Source organism: Scyliorhinus torazame, chromosome 17 (genome assembly GCF_047496885.1).
Source record: "Scyliorhinus torazame isolate Kashiwa2021f chromosome 17, sScyTor2.1, whole genome shotgun sequence".
Lineage (NCBI taxonomy): Eukaryota > Metazoa > Chordata > Chondrichthyes > Carcharhiniformes > Scyliorhinidae > Scyliorhinus > Scyliorhinus torazame.
In genome coordinates this window covers 81,237,980-81,255,555 of record NC_092723.1, presented here as the reverse complement: position 1 = coordinate 81,255,555, position 17,576 = coordinate 81,237,980, and positions in this window count along the sequence as shown.

Genomic DNA, 17,576 nt, shown 5'->3' with positions numbered 1-17,576 from the left:
ATGTTAGGAATCCCAGAAACTATATTTTCTTTGCTTCATGGCCTATGAACCTGGTGTGGTCACCACCTGTCAGCGCTCTCTCTCACAGGAACAGCATCCTCTGGGACTATGGCGACCTTTTCTTTGCATATTTAGGGAAAGGACTATTTTCCTTATTGGACGGTGTTGTTGGCAAAGTCCAGGAGGGAGCGTTAACTCAATGAAAAGTTTAAAACAAATCCTCAGATTGATTATAGGTTGAAACCTCTCCTAATGTGACAGTCTTTCTAAAGGCTGTGTGAATGGGAGAGGTCAAAGTGTTGTGTGCCCAAGCATGGATTTCCCATTAATATGAGAACCCGTGGTTGGAATCAATACACACACAGAATTGCATGTTCTAAATCACAAGTGCATCATCAAACACCCATCGCAGATATCGATGGGAGGATTTCTGTCGAGGTGAACAATTTAGAATCAACAGTACAGTAACTTTCGGCCATTAGCGATGCCTCTGTCTCCAAATAGAAAATGAAATGATGAGCACGGGCCTATCTTCTGCATTAATATCGAGGCCGAGACCCCAAAAGCCCCATTCAAGTTTCCGTTATGTCCCCAATCACCGTCCCTGGAGAGACATCAGTCACATAAGCTAAAGAGCAAGAGTCAATCCTTAGACCTCAGTGCCCGTTTGGAAGAGGTCACCCAAAATGCTATCTAGATTTCCTGTATTTTGAAAAGTCTCCTTGGGAAAGTTCCAGTATCATGTAGGGAGTGCACAGACTAGATTCCTTCCTGTACATGCAGTTAATGAAAACTTTGTGATTAATTTCACATATTCGCTCGGGTCGCAGAAGCAGGAGTGGAAATAACATAACGCTTGCAAACTGCACATGCCAACCCTCGCATGAAAGAATTAAAGATCCTTTCAGTAATGCGAGCACTCGACGAGAACTGCAACAAACTTATAAATAATTAGTTTCAAAATTTCAAAGATTTTTTTAAACATGTTCCAAATGTTTTTGTAATATAATAACATTCTAATCATTTATGGTATATGTTTAAAGATTAATATCTTTGATATTTTGAAACTAATTTGAGAACAAATTATCGGTCAGACTCGAGTTAAACTAAAGGCCAGAGTTTTCACCGGTTTAAACGCCCCAGTACATATCTTCGAAAGTTAAATGAAGAGGACATTTGAAGTATGTGAGAATTGGTTCTACTGCATTCTTCATGAAGACATTTCAGAATGTCAGCAATAGGGCTGTTAAAGCACACTTGCCCACCTTAGAAATGCATCTCCCAAGTCCCTATAAGAAGATGGACTGTAAATGACGGTGGGCGGTGTGGTTCCCGTTTATCAACCTGCTCCATCAGATTCAATGGCCCAGTTCCCTCAATAGGACCAGACCCTAACAACATGGCGAAGATGGTATTTTACACTGGACAACACGCATGTAGTCTGCAGAAGGATTTTAGCAACCAGCACATTGTCCCTCTACTTCTCTGATATCAATCTGTGGAACATTTTCTCCACCTGAAGTACTTGTAATGAATGAACAGTTTAACTCTGCTACTGCAGGCTACTGCTTTCGATTTTGTCAGATTAACTTCTCAACGAAGGATTCCTCCTTCAGTAGTTCACGAAAATGGCATTACTGTACAAGAACAAGCAGCGTGCATTTATTTCTCCGTGTTCAAGGGATGGACATCATTAGCAATCTAACAATTCCTTCTCCACCAGTAACTATGAGAAGGTGGTGGCGAGCTTCATTTTTGGTGTAGGTACACCTACCGTGTCGTTAGGGAGGGAGTTCCAGGTTTTAGACCTCGCGAAGAGGGACGTTGCCGAGTCAGGCTGATGAGCGGAACTTGCACAGGGCAGTATACCTATTCGCCCGCTGCCCTTACATAAGCGCGTCTAATGCAATGAACCCCATGGCTCTTCCTGGGATCGCTATCAAACACAATTTGGCACCAGCCACACGAGACAGGTGACCAGGCAGGACGATTTGGGGAGGGAATTCTAAAGTGTAGGTAATGGTCAGACAGGTCGCCAACTCAGAGAATTGAGAACGCGCAAGATAGGGGGAGTGGTTTGAAGTCCGGTCTGAAGAATGTGACTGAAATCTCCGTCTGTCTTCCACACCAGAGATACCCAACTGATAGTCTGACATGTCTCTCAGTCCTGTTCACCTCATTGGGCTGTTTCATTGGAAAATAATAGGTCGAATTCCTATTGTCCGAACTTCTCAGGATACATGGTCCGCATTTGGAGCTCCAAATATAGCACATAACTAGAATGGTTCCAATGTGTGTCCGAATATAAGTCTGGGTTTTGCACACTCTAAATCTTTAACATAGTTAGACCACAAAACTTGAAGTATGTGCTATGAGAGTTCCTATTAAGAGATACGTGCAACAAATTGCAAATCCACCTCAAGCACGTTCTAGGGTAATCCTGACAAGGTGTAATCTATCGAATCTCCAGCAATAAGTATGAAGCTCCCTTGGTTAAATTCTCTTCTTCAAATTGACCTCTGCTGTAGAATTTGGGAATACCCAAAAGTTGCAAATGATGTCATATCAAACCATCCATTCCGCGTACACACAGGTCCATTCTTGTTGAATACTTACTCCGAAATACTGGCTTCCAAGGTGGACATGTCCAACAGAAGCCATGTGGTCACATTCATTTTATTTGACACCAGAATCTATCCATACACTAAAATAAATTCCAAGTAAGTTGGGATGATCTCAAAACATCAGTTCAACACAAAGCAACCCATCCCAGGTATTACCATAAACTATTAAAATATATTATTGGGCAAAATATTACTGGGTGTTGCTTGAATCCAGAAGTGTATCCTCAGGAATACAAGGATCCCGATTTCTCACCGTGGTGACCCCTGTCCCAGCGAAACTCACTATCTGTGCTTTTTCTTTCTTTAGTCGTTCATGGGATGTGGGCATCGCTGGCTGAGCATATATTGCCCACCCCTCAGGGCATTTAAGAGTCGATCACATTGCTGTGGAGTTCCGGCACCTCCTCTGCAGGAGTCACCGGCACAGGCCCCATCGCCTCCTCCACTTCCATCGAGGTGCCCGATGGGCCCCTGGCTACTCCATGGGACAGAGGGTGAGTGGAGCTATTCCCTGAGGCTCCCCCACAACCTGGCGTGCCAGTCCTGGACGTCCGCTCTCGTCTCAGCCAGGGTCTGCATGCTTGCAGCCATGAAGCACAGGGAGTGGATCACCTCTCTGTGACTGCACCACATCACGCTGCGACTGTGCCACCACCCTGTGGGTCTGTGCAACATCAGCCATTGACTATGCCACCACCTTCTGGGTCTGTGCCACATCAACTAGTGACCACGGCATCTCCCACTGGGTCTGGGCCACCACCCATTGCATCTGTGCCATGTCGGACCACCTGGGCAATGCCACCGATGATTGGGTCACGCTCAGCAGTGCTGCAGCAATGCCCAGGTGGTTCTGACACATGGCTGCCTGTGATAGGACAGCCCTGTCCTGGCCCTCGGCCACCACGAGCACAGGTTGCCCCAGACATTGGACATGCTGATCCATAGCCGCAATACTCGTCCCCAAGGCCTCCACAGCAGACGTCATCTGTGTGGTGTTGGCCTGGGTGGAACATGGCTGGCACCACCTCCAGCTCCTGCATGCGATTGGAGTCATCCACCTGCGCCTGCAAGTGCTGGATGCTCACTGAAAACCCCTCATGTAGTCCTGGCCCTGAGTGACTGCATCTCCACAATAGATGGTCCAGAAATCCGAAACATGTCTGGAAGGCAGCTAGTACCCGGGGCTGGCCCGCCCTCCAACTGTCCACCCCCTCGGGAGTTCCTATCTCTACCTGATGTACTGGAGCATCTGTGTGGTAAGCACCAGAGTGTGTCCCAGGAGCCTCTTCACTAAAGTGCCCAACAAAGTGAGTGTCTCTGGGACGGTGGAGGGTGTTGGAGATATCTGTGATGGGAAGTCAGTGTGATGCTTGGACTCGAGCTCCGGGGTTTCCTGGGTCTCAGGCATATGGGTCCCCTCCTTGTCAGTGTCATAATCGTGCTTGGCTCATGGGAGGGGTTCTGATTGTGGCTGGGGGGGGGGGGGGGGGGGGGGGGTGGGGGGGGGGATACCAGAAGGACCTGCCTCATCACCAGCAGCTCCTGCAAGACACAAGATAAGACACATGGTTAGTAGTGTGGGGGTAAGTGTGGTGTGTTGTGGGATGAGGGTAGTGTGGGGGTGAGGGTGGTGTGAGGCTGAGGGTGGTGTTTTGGGGGGGGGGGGGGGGGGTTGACACACTTGTCATAGGGAATCGCAACTGAGCTGGGTCTCAGTTCCGCACCCGAAGCTGATCTCCAACCCGGCGACTTCCCTTTCCTCGGCCCACCGAGCACATCCAGACCCATTCCTCTGCCACGGTGAAGGTCCCCTTCCAGTGTTCTCTCGCTCCCGGCAGTTATGGGTAGCCTTCTCCTTGAGCGGGGAAACAGAAAATGCACAGTTAGAAAGTCCGGCCAACACATGGAGCCCAGGGGGTGGGTAGCTGATGGCTTCAGTGGCCATGGCAACCGGTATGGGTTCCGGCATGTGGTGCGGGGCCGGGGTTCTACTGCCCTCCTGGCTGGGAGAGTGGGGTAATGGATGTGTGGGGCGGGGGATGGTGCCAGGGGCACAGTGCTGCCTCCTCACCCTGGCTGCCCTGAGGAGGTTGTGCAGTTTCTTCCGGCTTTGCAGGCTGGTCTGTACGGCGTTGCTGGTTGCGCCGACGGCTTCTGCCACCTGAGCCCAGGCATGCCGAACTGCAGCGGCTCGAAGCCTCCTTCCCAGGCTGGGGTACAGGGTAGCTTGCTTTTCCTCCACGGCATCCCGGAGGGTCTCGACCTCAGCATCTGTAAATCTCGGGGCCGCTCTCCCGCAGTCCAGACTCGCCCCCCCTCTCACTGGACAGTGAGAGACTCCCGCAGACCAGAATATCCTCCCTCTCACTGGACAGTGAGAGACTCACCGCAGTCCAGAATCCCGCCCCCCCTTTCACTGGACAGTGAGAGACTCCCGCAGTCCACAATCCGCCCCCCCCCCCTCACTGGACAGTGAGAGCCTTCCGCAGTCCACAATCCGCCCCCCCTCCCTCACTAGACAGTGAGAGACTCCCGCAGACCCAGAATCCCCCCCTCTCTCTGGACAGTGAGAGACTCCCGCACTCCAGAATCACCCCCCCCCCAACCCCCACAGGAGAGTGAGATACCTCCCGCAGTCCAGAATCCCCCCCCCCCCCTCTAACTGGACAGTGAGAGACTCCCGCAGTCCAGAGTCCCCCCCCCCCCCCCCCCTCTCCCTGGACTTGAGAGACTCCCGCAGTACAGAATCTCCCCCCCTGTCCCTGAATCCCCCCCCCTCCCTCCTCACTGGACAGTGAGAGACTCCCGCAGTCCACAATCCGCCCCCCCCCCTCTCACTGGACAGTGAGAGACTCCCCGCATTCCACAATCACCCCCACCCCATCCTCTCACTGGACAGTGAGAGACTCCTGCAGTCTAGAATCTGCCCCTCTGACTAGACAGTGAAAGACTCCCGCAGTTCATAATCTCCCCCCTCTCCCTGGGCAGTGAGAGACTCCCGCAGACCAGAATCCACTCCCCCCCCCCCCCCGACTGGACAGTGAGTGTCTCCCGCAGTCCAGAATCCCCCTCCCCCCACCCTCTCACTGGACAGTGAGAGACTCCCGCAGTCTAGAATCTGCCCCTCTGACTAGACAGTGGGAGACTCCCGCAGTCCAGAATCCCCCCCTCTCTCTGGACAGTGAGAGACTCCCGCACTCCAGAATCACCCCCCCCACCCCCACAGGAGAGTGAGATACTCCCGCAGTCCAGAATCCCCCCCCCCTCTAACTGGACAGTGAGAGACTCCCGCAGTCCAGAGTCCCCCCCCCCCCCTCTCCCTGGACTTGAGAGACTCCCGCAGTACAGAATCTGCCCCCTGTCCCTGAATCCCCCCCTCCCTCCTCACTGGACAGTGAGAGACTCCCGCAGTCCACAATCCGCCCCCCCCCCCTCTCACTGGACAGTGAGAGACTCCCGCATTCCACAATACGCCCCCCTCCTCACTGCAGAGTGAGAGACTCCCGCAGTCCATAATCCGCCCCCCCCCCTCACTGGACAGTAAGAGGCTCCCGCAGTCCACAATCTCCCTCCCGAACCCCTCACTTGGGAGTGAGAGACTCCCGCAGTCCAGAATCTCCCCCCTATCCCTGGACAGTGAGAGACTCCCGCAGTCCAGAATCACCCCCCCCCCCTCACTGGACAGTGAGACACTCCCGCAGTCCGTAATCCCCCCCCCCCCCGCCCCCCTCACTGGACAGTGAGAGACTCCCGCAGTCCAGAATATCCTCCCTCTCACTGGACAGTGAGAGACTCCCGCAGTCCAGCATCGCCCCCCCCCCTCACTGGACAGTGAGACACTCCCGCAGTCCGTAATCCCCCCCCCCGCCCCCCTCACTGGACAGTGAGAGACTCCCGCAGTCCAGAATATCCTCCCTCTCACTGGACAGTGAGAGACTCCCGCAGTCCAGCATCGCCCCCCCCCCACCCCCCTCACTGGACTGTGAGAGACTCCCGCAGTCCAGAATCCACACACCCCCTCTCACTGGAGAGTGAGAGACACCCGCAGTCCAGACTCTCCCCCCTTTCCCTGGACAGTGAAAGACTGCCGCAGTCCACAATCCGCCCCCACCCCCCTACTGGACAGTGAGCGACTCCCGCAGTCCAGAATCTCCCCCCGCCCCCCTCACTGGACAGTGAGAGACTCCCGCAGTTCAGATTTCACACACCCCCTCTTACTGGACAGTGAGAGATTCCCGCAGTCCACAATCTACACCCCCTCTCCCTGGACAGTAAGAGACTCCCGCAGTCCAGAATCCCGCCCCCCTTTCACTGGACAGTGAGAGACTCCCGCAGTCCACAATCCGCCCCCCCCCTCACTGGACAGTGAGAGACTTCCGCACTCCACAATCCGCCCCCCTCCCTCACTGGACAGTAAGAGACTCCCGCAGTCCACAATCTCCCTTGCGAACCCCTCACTTGGTAGTGAGAGACTCCCGCAGTCCAGAATCTCCCCCCTATCCCTGGACAGTGAGAGACTCCTGCAGTCCAGAATCACCCCCCCCCCCTCACTGGACAGTGAGAGACTCCCGCAGTCCAGAATATCCTCCCTCTCACTGGACAGTGAGAGACTCCCGCAGTCCAGATTCCCGCCCCCCTTTCACTGGACAGTGAGAGACTCCCGCAGTCCACAATCCGCCCCCCCGCTCACTGGACAGTGAGAGCCTTCCGCACTCCACAATCCGCCCCCCTCCCTCACTCGACAGTGAGAGACTCCCGCAGACCAGAATCACCCCCTCCCCCCCTCACGGGACAGTGAGACACTCCCGCAGTCCAGAATCGCCCCCCTCTCACTGGACAGTGAGAGACTACCGCAGACCAGAATCTCGCCCCCCCCCCTCACTGGACAGTGAGAGACTCCCGCAGTCCAGAATCTCCCCCCCCCCCTCTCACTAGACAGTGAGAGACACCCGCAGTCCAGAGTCCCCCCCCCCCCCTCTCACTAGACAGTGAGAGACTCGCGCAGTTCATAATCTCCCCCCTCTCACTGGACAGTGAGAGACTCCCGCAGACCAGAATCCTCCCCCCCCCCCCCCCCGACTGGACAGTGAGTGTCTCCCGCAGTCCAGAATCCCTCTCCCCCCTCACAGGAGAGTGAGATACTCCCGCAGTCCAGAATCACCCCCCCCCACCTCTCACTAGACAGTGAGAGACTCCCGCAGTCCAGAGTCCCCCCCCCCCCCCCTCTCCCTGGACTTGAGAGACTCCCGCAGTACAGAATCTCCCCCCTGTCCCTGAATCCCCCCCCCTCTCCTCACTGGACAGTGAGAGACTTCCGCATTCCACAATCCGCCCCCCTCCCTCACTGGACAGTGAGAGACTCCCGCAGTCCACAATCCGCCCCCCTCACTGGACAGTAAGAGACTCCCGCAGTCCACAATCTCCCTCCCGAACCCCTCACTTGGGAGTGAGAGACTCCCGCAGTCTAGAATCTCCCCCCCCCCTATCCCTGGACAGTGAGAGACTCCCGCAGTCCAGAATCACCCCCACCCCGCCCCCCTCACTGGACAGTGAGACACTCCCGCAGTCCAGAATATCCTCCCTCTCACTGGAGAGTGAGAGACTCCCGCAGGCCAGCATCGCCCCCCCGCCCCCCCCCCCCCCCTCCTCACTGGACTGTGAGCGACTCCCGCAGTCCAGAATCCACACACCCCCTCTCACTGGAGAGTGAGAGACACCCGCAGTCCAGAATCTCCCCCCTTTCCCTGGACAGTGAAAGACTGCCGCAGTCCACAATCCGCCCCCACCCCCCTACTGGACAGTGAGCGACTCCCGCAGTCCAGAATCTCCCCCCGCCCCCCTCACTGGACAGTGAGAGACTCCCGCAGTCCAGAATTCACACACCCCCTCTTACTGGACAGTGAGAGATTCCCGCAGTCCACAATCTCCCCCCTCTCCCTGGACAGTAAGAGACTCCCGCAGTCCAGAATCCCGCCCCCCTTTCACTGGACAGTGAGAGACTCCCGCAGTCCACAATCCGACCCCCCCCCCCCCTCACTGGACAGTGAGAGACTTCCGCATTCCACAATCCGCCCCCCTCCCTCACTGGACAGTGAGAGACTCCCGCAGTCCACAATCCGCCCCCCTCCCTCACTGGACAGTAAGAGACTCCCGCAGTCCACAATCTCCCTTGCGAACCCCTCACTTGGTAGTGAGAGACTACCGCAGTTCAGAATCTCCCCCCTATCCCTGGACAGTGAGAGACTCCCGCAGTCCAGAATCACCCCCCCGCCCCCTCACTGGACAGTGAGAGACTCCCGCAGTCCAGAATATCCTCCCCTTCGCTGGACAGTGAGACTCCCGCAGTCCAGATTCCCGCCCCCCTTTCACTGGACAGTGAGAGACTCCCGCAGTCCACAATCCGCCCCCCTCCCTCACTAGACAGTGAGAGACACCCGCAGACCAGAATCCCCCCCTCTCTCTGGACAGTGAGAGACACCCGCAGTCCAGAATCCCCCCCCCCCCCCTCACAGGACAGTGAGACACTCCCGCAGTCCAGAATCGCCCCCCTCTCACTGGACAGTGAGAGACTCCCGCAGACCAGATACTCCCCCCCGCCCCTCTCACTGGACAGTGAGAGACCCCCGCAGTCCAGAATCTCCCCCCTATCCCTGGACAGTGAGAGACTCCCGCAGTCCAGAATCACCGCCCCCCCCTCACTGGACAGGGAGACACTCCCGCAGTCCTCAATCACCCCCCCCCCCAGTCCAGAATGTCCTCCCTCTCACTGGACAGTGAGAGACTCCCGTAGGCCAGCATCGTGTCCCCCCCCCCCCCCTCCCCCCCCGCCCTCCTCACTGGACTGTGAGAGACTCGCGCAGTCCAGAATCCACACACCCCCTCTCACTGGAGAGTGAGAGACACCCGCAGTCCAGAATCTCCCCCCTTTCCCTGGACAGTGAAAGACTGCCGCAGGCCAGCATCGCCCCCCCCCCCCCGCCCCCCTCCTCACTGGACTGTGAGAGACTCCCGCAGTCCAGAATCCACACACCCCATCTCACTGGAGAGTGAGAGACACCCGCAGTCCAGAATCTCCCCCCTTTCCCTGGACAGTGAAAGACTGCCGCAGTCCACAATCCGCCCCCAACCCCCTACTGGACAGTGAGCGACTCCCGCAGTCCAGAATCTCCCCCCGCCCCCCTCACTGGACAGTGAGAGACTCCTGCAGTCCAGAATTCACACACCCCCTCTCACTGGACAGTGAGAGACTCCCGCAGTCCAGAATCCCGCCCCCCTTTCACTGGACAGTGAGAGACTTCCGCATTCCACAATCCGCCCCCCTCCCTCACTGGACAGTGAGAGACTCCCGCAGTCCACAATCCGCCCCCCCCCCCCTCACTGGACAGTAAGAGACTCCCGCAGTCCACAATCTCCCTTGCGAACCCCTCACTTGGTAGTGAGAGACTCCCGCAGTCCAGAATCTCCCCCCTATCCCTGGACAGTGAGAGACTCCCGCAGTCCAGAATCACCGCCCCCCCCTCACTGGACAGTGAGACACTCCCGCAGTCCGTAATCACCCCCCCCCCCCCTCACTGGACAGTGAGAGACTCCCGCAGCCCAGAATATCCTCCCCTTCACTGGACAGTGAGAGACTCCCGCAGTCCACAATCCGCACCCCCCCCCCTCACTGGACAGTGAGAGACTTCCGCAGTCCACAATACGCCCCCCCCCTCACTGGACAGTGAGAGACTTCCGCAGACCACAATCCGGCCCCCTCCCTCACTAGACAGTGAGAGACACCCGCAGACCAGAATCCCCCCCACTCTCTGGACAGTGAGAGACACCAGCAGTCCACAATCACCCCCCCCCCCTCCCCTCCTCACCGGACAGTGAGACACTCCCGCAGTCCAGAATCGCCCCCCTCTCACTGGACAGTGAGAGACTCCCGCAGACCAGATACTCCCCCCCCGCCCCCCTCACTGGACAGTGAGAGACTCCCGCAGTCCAGAATCTCCCCCTATCCCTGGACAGTGAGAGACTCCCGCAGTCCAGAATCACCCCCCCCCCCTCACTGGACAGTGAGACACTCCCGCAGTCCGTAATCACCACCCCCCCACCCCCCTCACTGGACAATGAGAGACTCCCGCAGTCCAGAATATCCTCCCTCTCACTGGACAGTGAGAGACTCCCGCAGTCCACAATCCGCCCCCCCCTCACTGGACAGTGAGAGCCTTCCGCAGTCCACAATCCGCCCCCCTCCCTCACCAGACAGTAAGAGACTCCCGCAGACCAGAATCCCCCCCTCACTCTGGACAGTGAGAGACACCCGCAGTCCAGAATCACCCCCCGCCCCCTCACAGGACAGTGAGACACTCCCGCAGACCAGAATCTCGCCCCCCCCCCCCCTCACTGGACTGTGAGAGACACCCGCAGTCCAGATTCTCCCCCCCCCTCTCACTGGACAGTGAGAGACACCCGCAGTTCAGAGTCCCCCCCCCCCCTCTCACTAGACAGTGAGAGACTCGCGCAGTCCAGAATCCTCCCCCCCCCTCACTGACAGTGAGAGACCTCCGCAGTCCAGAATCCCCCCCCTCCCCCTCTCACTGGACAATGAGAGACTCTCGCAGTCCACAATCTCCCGCCCCGCCCTCCCCCCTCTCTGGACAGTGAGTGTCTCCCGCAGTCCAGAATCCCCACCCCCACCCCACCCTCTCACTGGACAGTGAGAGACTCCCGCAGTCTAGAATCTGCCCCTCTGACTAGACAGTGAGAGACTCCGCAGTCCAGAATCCCCCCCTCTCTCTGGACAGTGAGAGACTCCCGCACTCCAGAATCACCCCCCCCCCCCCCCTCACAGGAGAGTGAGATACTCCCGCAGTCCAGAATCCGCCCCCCCCTCTCACTAGACAGTGAGAGACTCCCGCAGTCCAGAGTCCCCCCCCCCCTCTCCCTGGACTTGAGAGACTCCCGCAGTACAGAATCTCCCCCCTGTCCCTGGATCCCCCCCCCCCCCCCCTCCTCACTGGTCAGTGAGAGACTCCCGCAGTCCAGAATCCGCCCCCCGCCCCTGACTGGACAGTGAGCGACTCCCGCAGTCCAGAATCCACACACCCCCTCTTACTGGACAGTGAGAAATTCCCGCAGTCCACAATCTCCCCCCTCTCCCTGGACAGTGAGAGACTCCCGCAGTCCAGAATCCCGCCCCCTTTCACTGGACAGTGAGAGACTCCCGCAGTCCACAATCCGCGCCCCCCGCCCTCACTGGACAGTGAGAGACTTCCGCAGTCCACAATCCGCCCCCCTCCCTCACTGGACAGTGAGAGACTCCCGCAGTCCACATTCGCCCCCCCCCCCCCTCTCACTGGACAGTAAGAGACTCCCGCAGTCCACAATGTCCCTCGCGAACCCCTCACTGGACAGTGAGAGACTCCCGCAGTCCAGAATCTCCGGACTCTCCCTGGACAGTGAGAAACTCCCACAGTCCAGAATCCCCCCCTCCCCCCTCACTGGACAGTGAGAGACTCCCGCAGTCCAGAATCTCCCCCCTCTCCCTGGACAGTGAGAGACTCCCGCAGTACAGAATCTCCGGCATCTCCCTGGACAGTGAGAGACTCCCGCAGACCAGAATCACGCCCCCCCCCTCACAGGACAGTGAGAGACTCTCGCAGTCCAGAATCACCACCCCCCCCCCCCTCTCACTGGACAGTGAGACACTCCCGCAGTCCAGAATCATCACCAACCCCTCCCTGGACAGTGAGAGACTGCCGCAGTCCAGAATCCAGCCTCCTCCCCACCACCCTCTCACTGGACAATGAAAGACTCACGCAGTCCACAATCTCCCCCACCCCCTCACTGGAAAGTGAGTGTCTCCCGCAGTCCAGAATCCCCCCCCCCCCCCCCCCCACCCTCTCACCAGACAGTGAGAGACTCACGCAGTCCAGCATCCCCCCGTCTCACTAGACAGCGAGAGACTCCCGCAGTCCAGAATCTCCCCCATCTCCCTGGACAGTTAGAGACTCCCGTAGACCAGAACACCCCCGCCCCCCCCGCACCCCCGACATGACAGTGAGGTATTCCCTCAGTCCAGAACCACCCCCTGCCCCTCACTGGACAGTGAGAGTCTCCCGCAGTCCAGAACCCCCCCCCCCCCTCACTGGACAGTGAGAGACTCCTGCTGTCTACAATCCGCCCCCCCCCCCCCACCCCTCTCCCTGGACAGTGAGAGGAGTCTCCCGCAGTACCGAATCTCCCCCCTCCCTCTCCCTGGACAGCGAGAGACTCCCGCAGTCCAGAATCTCCCACGTCCCTCTCCCTGGTCAGTGAGAGACTCCCGCAGTCCAGAATCTCCCACGTCCCTCTCCCTGGTCAGTGAGAGACTCCCGCAGTCCAGAATCTCCCCCCTCTCCCTGGACTTGAGAGACTCCCGCAGTACAGAATCTCCCCCCTCTCCCTGGACAGTGAGAGACTCCCGCATTTCAGAATCTCCCCCCGTCCCTGGACTGTGAGAGACTCCCGCAGTCCAGAATCCACCCCCCCCCCCCCTCACTGGACAGCGAGAGACTCCCGCAGTCCAGAATCCGCCCCCCCCCCTCACTGGACAGTGAGCGACTCCCGCAGTCCAGAATCCCCCCCCCTCACTGGACAGTGGGAGACTCCCGCAGTCCACAATCTCCCCCCGCCTCTCACTGGACAGTGAGAGACTACCGCAGTCCAGGACGCCCACCCTCACTGGACGGTGAGAGACTCGCGCAGCCCAGAATCCCCCCTCCCCCCTAACTGGACAGTGAGAGACTTCCGCAGTCCATAATCTCCCCCCCCCCCCTCTCCCTGGACAGTGAGAGACTCCCGCAGTCCAGAATCTTCCCCCTCTCCCTGGACAGTGAGAGACTCCCGCATTACAGAATCTCCCCCCTGTCCCTGGACTGTGAGAGACTCCCGCAGTCCAGAATCCGCCCCCCCCCCCTCACTGGACAGTGAGCGACTCCCGCAGTCCAGAATCCCCCCCCTCACTGGACAGTGGGAGACTCCCGCAGTCCACAATCTCCCCCCGCCTCTCACTGGACAGTGAGAGACTACCGCAGTCCAGGACGCCCACCCTCACTGGACGGTGAGAGACTCGCGCAACCCAGAATCCCCCCTCCCCCCTAACTGGACAGTGAGAGACTTCCGCAATCCATAATCTCCCCCCCCCCACCCCTCTCCCTGGACAGTGAGAGACTCCCGCAGTCCAGAATCTTCCCCCTCTCCCTGGACAGTGAGAGACTCCCGCATTACAGAATCTCCCCCCTGTCCCTGGACAGTGAGAGACTCCCGCAGTCCAGAATCCACCCCCACCCCTCTCACTGGACAGTGGGAGACTCCCGCAGGCAAGCATCTCCCCTCTCACTGGACAGTGAGAGACTCCCGCAGTTCAGAATCTCGCCCCCCCCCCCCACCCTCCCTCACTGGACCGTGAGATACTCCCGCAGTCCACAATCCCCCCCCCCCCAACCCCCGCCCCTCAGTACACAGTGAGAGACTCCCGCAGTTCAGAATCTCCCCCCCCCCCCCCGCCCCCACCTCCCCTCACTGGACAGTGAGAGACTCCCGCAGTCCACAATCCGCCCATTCCCCTCACTGGACCGTGAGACACTCCCGCAGTCCACAATCTCCTCCCCCCCCCCCGCCCCTCAGTGGACAGTGAGATAGTCCCGCAGTCCAGAATCTCCCGTCCCCCTCTCCCTGGACAGTGAGAGACTCCTGCAGTCCAGAACACCCCCCGCCCTCTCCCTGGACAGTGAGAGGCTCCTGCTGGCAAAAATCCCCCCCCCCCCATCTCTCCCTGGACAGTGAGAGACTCCCGCAGAACAGAATCTCTCCCCCTCCCTGGACAGTGAGAGACTCCCGCAGTCCAGAATCCACCGCACCCCCCCCCCCCCCGCCCTCACTGGACAGTGAGAGACTCCCGCAGACTAGAATTCCCCACTCCCCCCTGACTGGACAGTGAGAGACTCTCTCAGTCCAGAATCTCCCCCCCCCCACCCCCCTCTCACTGGACATTGAGAGACTCCCGCAGTCCAGAATCTCCCCCCTTTCCCTGGACAGTGAGAGACTCCCGCAGTCCGCAATCTACCCTCCCCCCCCCCCCGCCCCCCCCCTCACTGGACAGTGAGAGACTCTCGCAGTCCAGAATCTCCCTCCTCTACCGGGACTGTGAGAGACTCCCGCAGTCCACAATCCGCCCCCTCCCGACACTGGACAGTGAGAGACTATCGCAGTCCAAAATCTCCCCCCTCTCCCCGGACAGTGAGCGACTCCCGCAGACCAGAATACACCCCGCTCCCCTCACTGGACAGTGAGAGACTCCCGCAGTCCAGAATCACCCCCCCCCCCCCGCCCCCCTCACTGGACAGTGAGACACTCCCGCAGTCCAGAATATCCTCCCTCTCACTGGAGAGTGAGAGACTCCCGCAGGCCAGCATCGCCCCCCCCCCCCCTCCTCACTGGACTGTGAGCGACTCCCGCAGTCCAGAATCCACACACCCCCTCTCACTGGAGAGTGAGAGACACCCGCAGTCCAGAATCTCCCCCCTTTCCCTGGACAGTGAAAGACTGCCGCAGTCCACAATCCGCCCCCACCCCCCTACTGGACAGTGAGCGACTCCCGCAGTCCAGAATCTCCCCCCGCCCCCCTCACTGGACAGTGAGAGACTCCCGCAGTCCAGAATTCACACACCCCCTCTTACTGGACAGTGAGAGATTCCCGCAGTCCACAATCTCCCCCCCCCTCTCCCTGGACAGTAAGAGACTCCCGCAGTCCAGAATCCCGCCCCCCTTTCACTGGACAGTGAGAGACTCCCGCAGTCCACAATCCGAACCCCCCCCCCCCCCTCACTGGACAGTGAGAGACTTCCGCATTCCACAATCCGCCCCCCTCCCTCACTGGACAGTGAGAGACTCCCGCAGTCCACAATCCGCCCCCCCCGCTTCACTGGACAGTAAGAGACTCCCGCAGTCCACAATCTCCCTTGCGAACCCCTCACTTGGTAGTGAGAGACTACCGCAGTCCAGAATCTCCCCCCTATCCCTGGGCAGTGAGAGACTCCCGCAGTCCAGAATCACCCCCCCCCCCCCTCACTGGACAGTGAGAGACTCCCGCAGTCCAGAATATCCTCCCCTTCACTGGACAGTGAGACTCCCGCAGTCCAGATTCCCGCCCCCCTTTCACTGGACAGTGAGAGACTCCCGCAGTCCACAATCCGCCCCCCTCCCTCACTAGACAGTGAGAGACACCCGCAGACCAGAATCCCCCCCTCTCTCTGGACAGTGAGAGACACCCGCAGTCCAGAATCACCCAGCCCCCCTCACAGGACAGTGAGACACTCCCGCAGTCCAGAATCGCCCCCCTCTCACTGGACAGTGAGAGACTCCCGCAGACCAGATACTCCCCCCCCCCCCGCCCCCCTCACTGGACAGTGAGAGACTCCCGCAGTCCAGAATCTCCCCCCTATCCCTAGACAGTGAGAGACTCCCGCAGTCCAGAATCACCCCCCCCCCCCCGCCCCCTCACTGGACAGTGAGACACTCCCGCAGTCCTCAATCACCCCCCCCCCCCCTCACTGGACAGTGAGAGACTCCCGCAGTCCAGAATATCCTCCCTCTCACTGGACAGTGAGAGACTCCCGCAGGCCAGCATCGCCCCACCCCCCCCCCCCCCCCTCCTCACTGGACTGTGAGAGACTCGCGCAGTCCAGAATCCACACACCCCCTCTCACTGGAGAGTGAGAGACACCCGCAGTCCAGAATCTCCCCCCTTTCCCTGGACAGTGAAAGACTGCCGCAGGCCAGCATCGCCCCCCCACCCCCCCTCCTCACTGGACTGTGAGAGACTCCCGCAGTCCAGAATCCACACACCCCCTCTCACTGGAGAGTGAGAGACACCCGCAGTCCAGAATCTCCCCCCTTTCCCTGGACAGTGAAAGACTGCCGCAGTCCACAATCCGCCCCCACCCCCCTACTGGACAGTGAGCGACTCCCGCAGTCCAGAATCTCCCCCCGCCCCCCTCACTGGACAGTGAGAGACTCCCGCAGTCCAGAATTCACACACCCCCTCTCACTGGACAGTGAGAGACTCCCGCAGTCCAGAATCCCGCCCCCCTTTCACTGGACAGTGAGAGACTTCCGCATTCCACAATCCGCCCCCCTCCCTCACTGGACAGTGAGAGACTCCCGCAGTCCACAGTCCGCCGCCCCCCCTCACTGGACAGTAAGAGACTCCCGCAGTCCACAATCTCCCTTGCGGACCCCTCACTTGGTAGTGAGAGACTCCCGCAGTCCAGAATATCCTCCCCTTCACTGGACAGTGCGAGACTCCCGCAGTCCACAATCCGCCCCCCCCCCTCACTGGACAGTGAGAGACTTCCGCAGTCCACCATCCGCCCCCCCCCCCCCCTCACTGGACAGTGAGAGACTTCCGCAGTCCACAATCCGCCCCCCTCCCTCACTAGACAGTGAGAGACACCCGCAGACCAGAATCCCCCCCACTCTCTGGACAGTGAGAGACACCCGCAGTCCACAATCACCCCCCCCCCCCCTCCTCACAGGACAGTGAGACACTCCCGCAGTCCAGAATCGCCCCCCTCTCACTGGACAGTGAGAGACTCCCGCAGACCAGATACTCCCCCCCGCCCCCCTCACTGGACAGTGAGAGACTCCCGCAGTCCAGAATCTCCCCCCTATCCCTGGACAGTGAGAGACTCCCGCAGTCCAGAATCACCCCCACCCCCCTCACTGGACAGTGAGACACTCCCGCAGTCCGTAATCACCCCCCCCCCCCCCCTCACTGGACAATGAGAGACTCCCGCAGTCCAGAATATCCTCCCTCTCACTGGACAGTGAGAGACTCCCGCAGTCCACAATCCGCACCCCCCCCCCCCCTCACTGGACAGTGAGAGCCTTCCGCAGTCCACAATCCGCCCCCCTCCCTCACTAGAC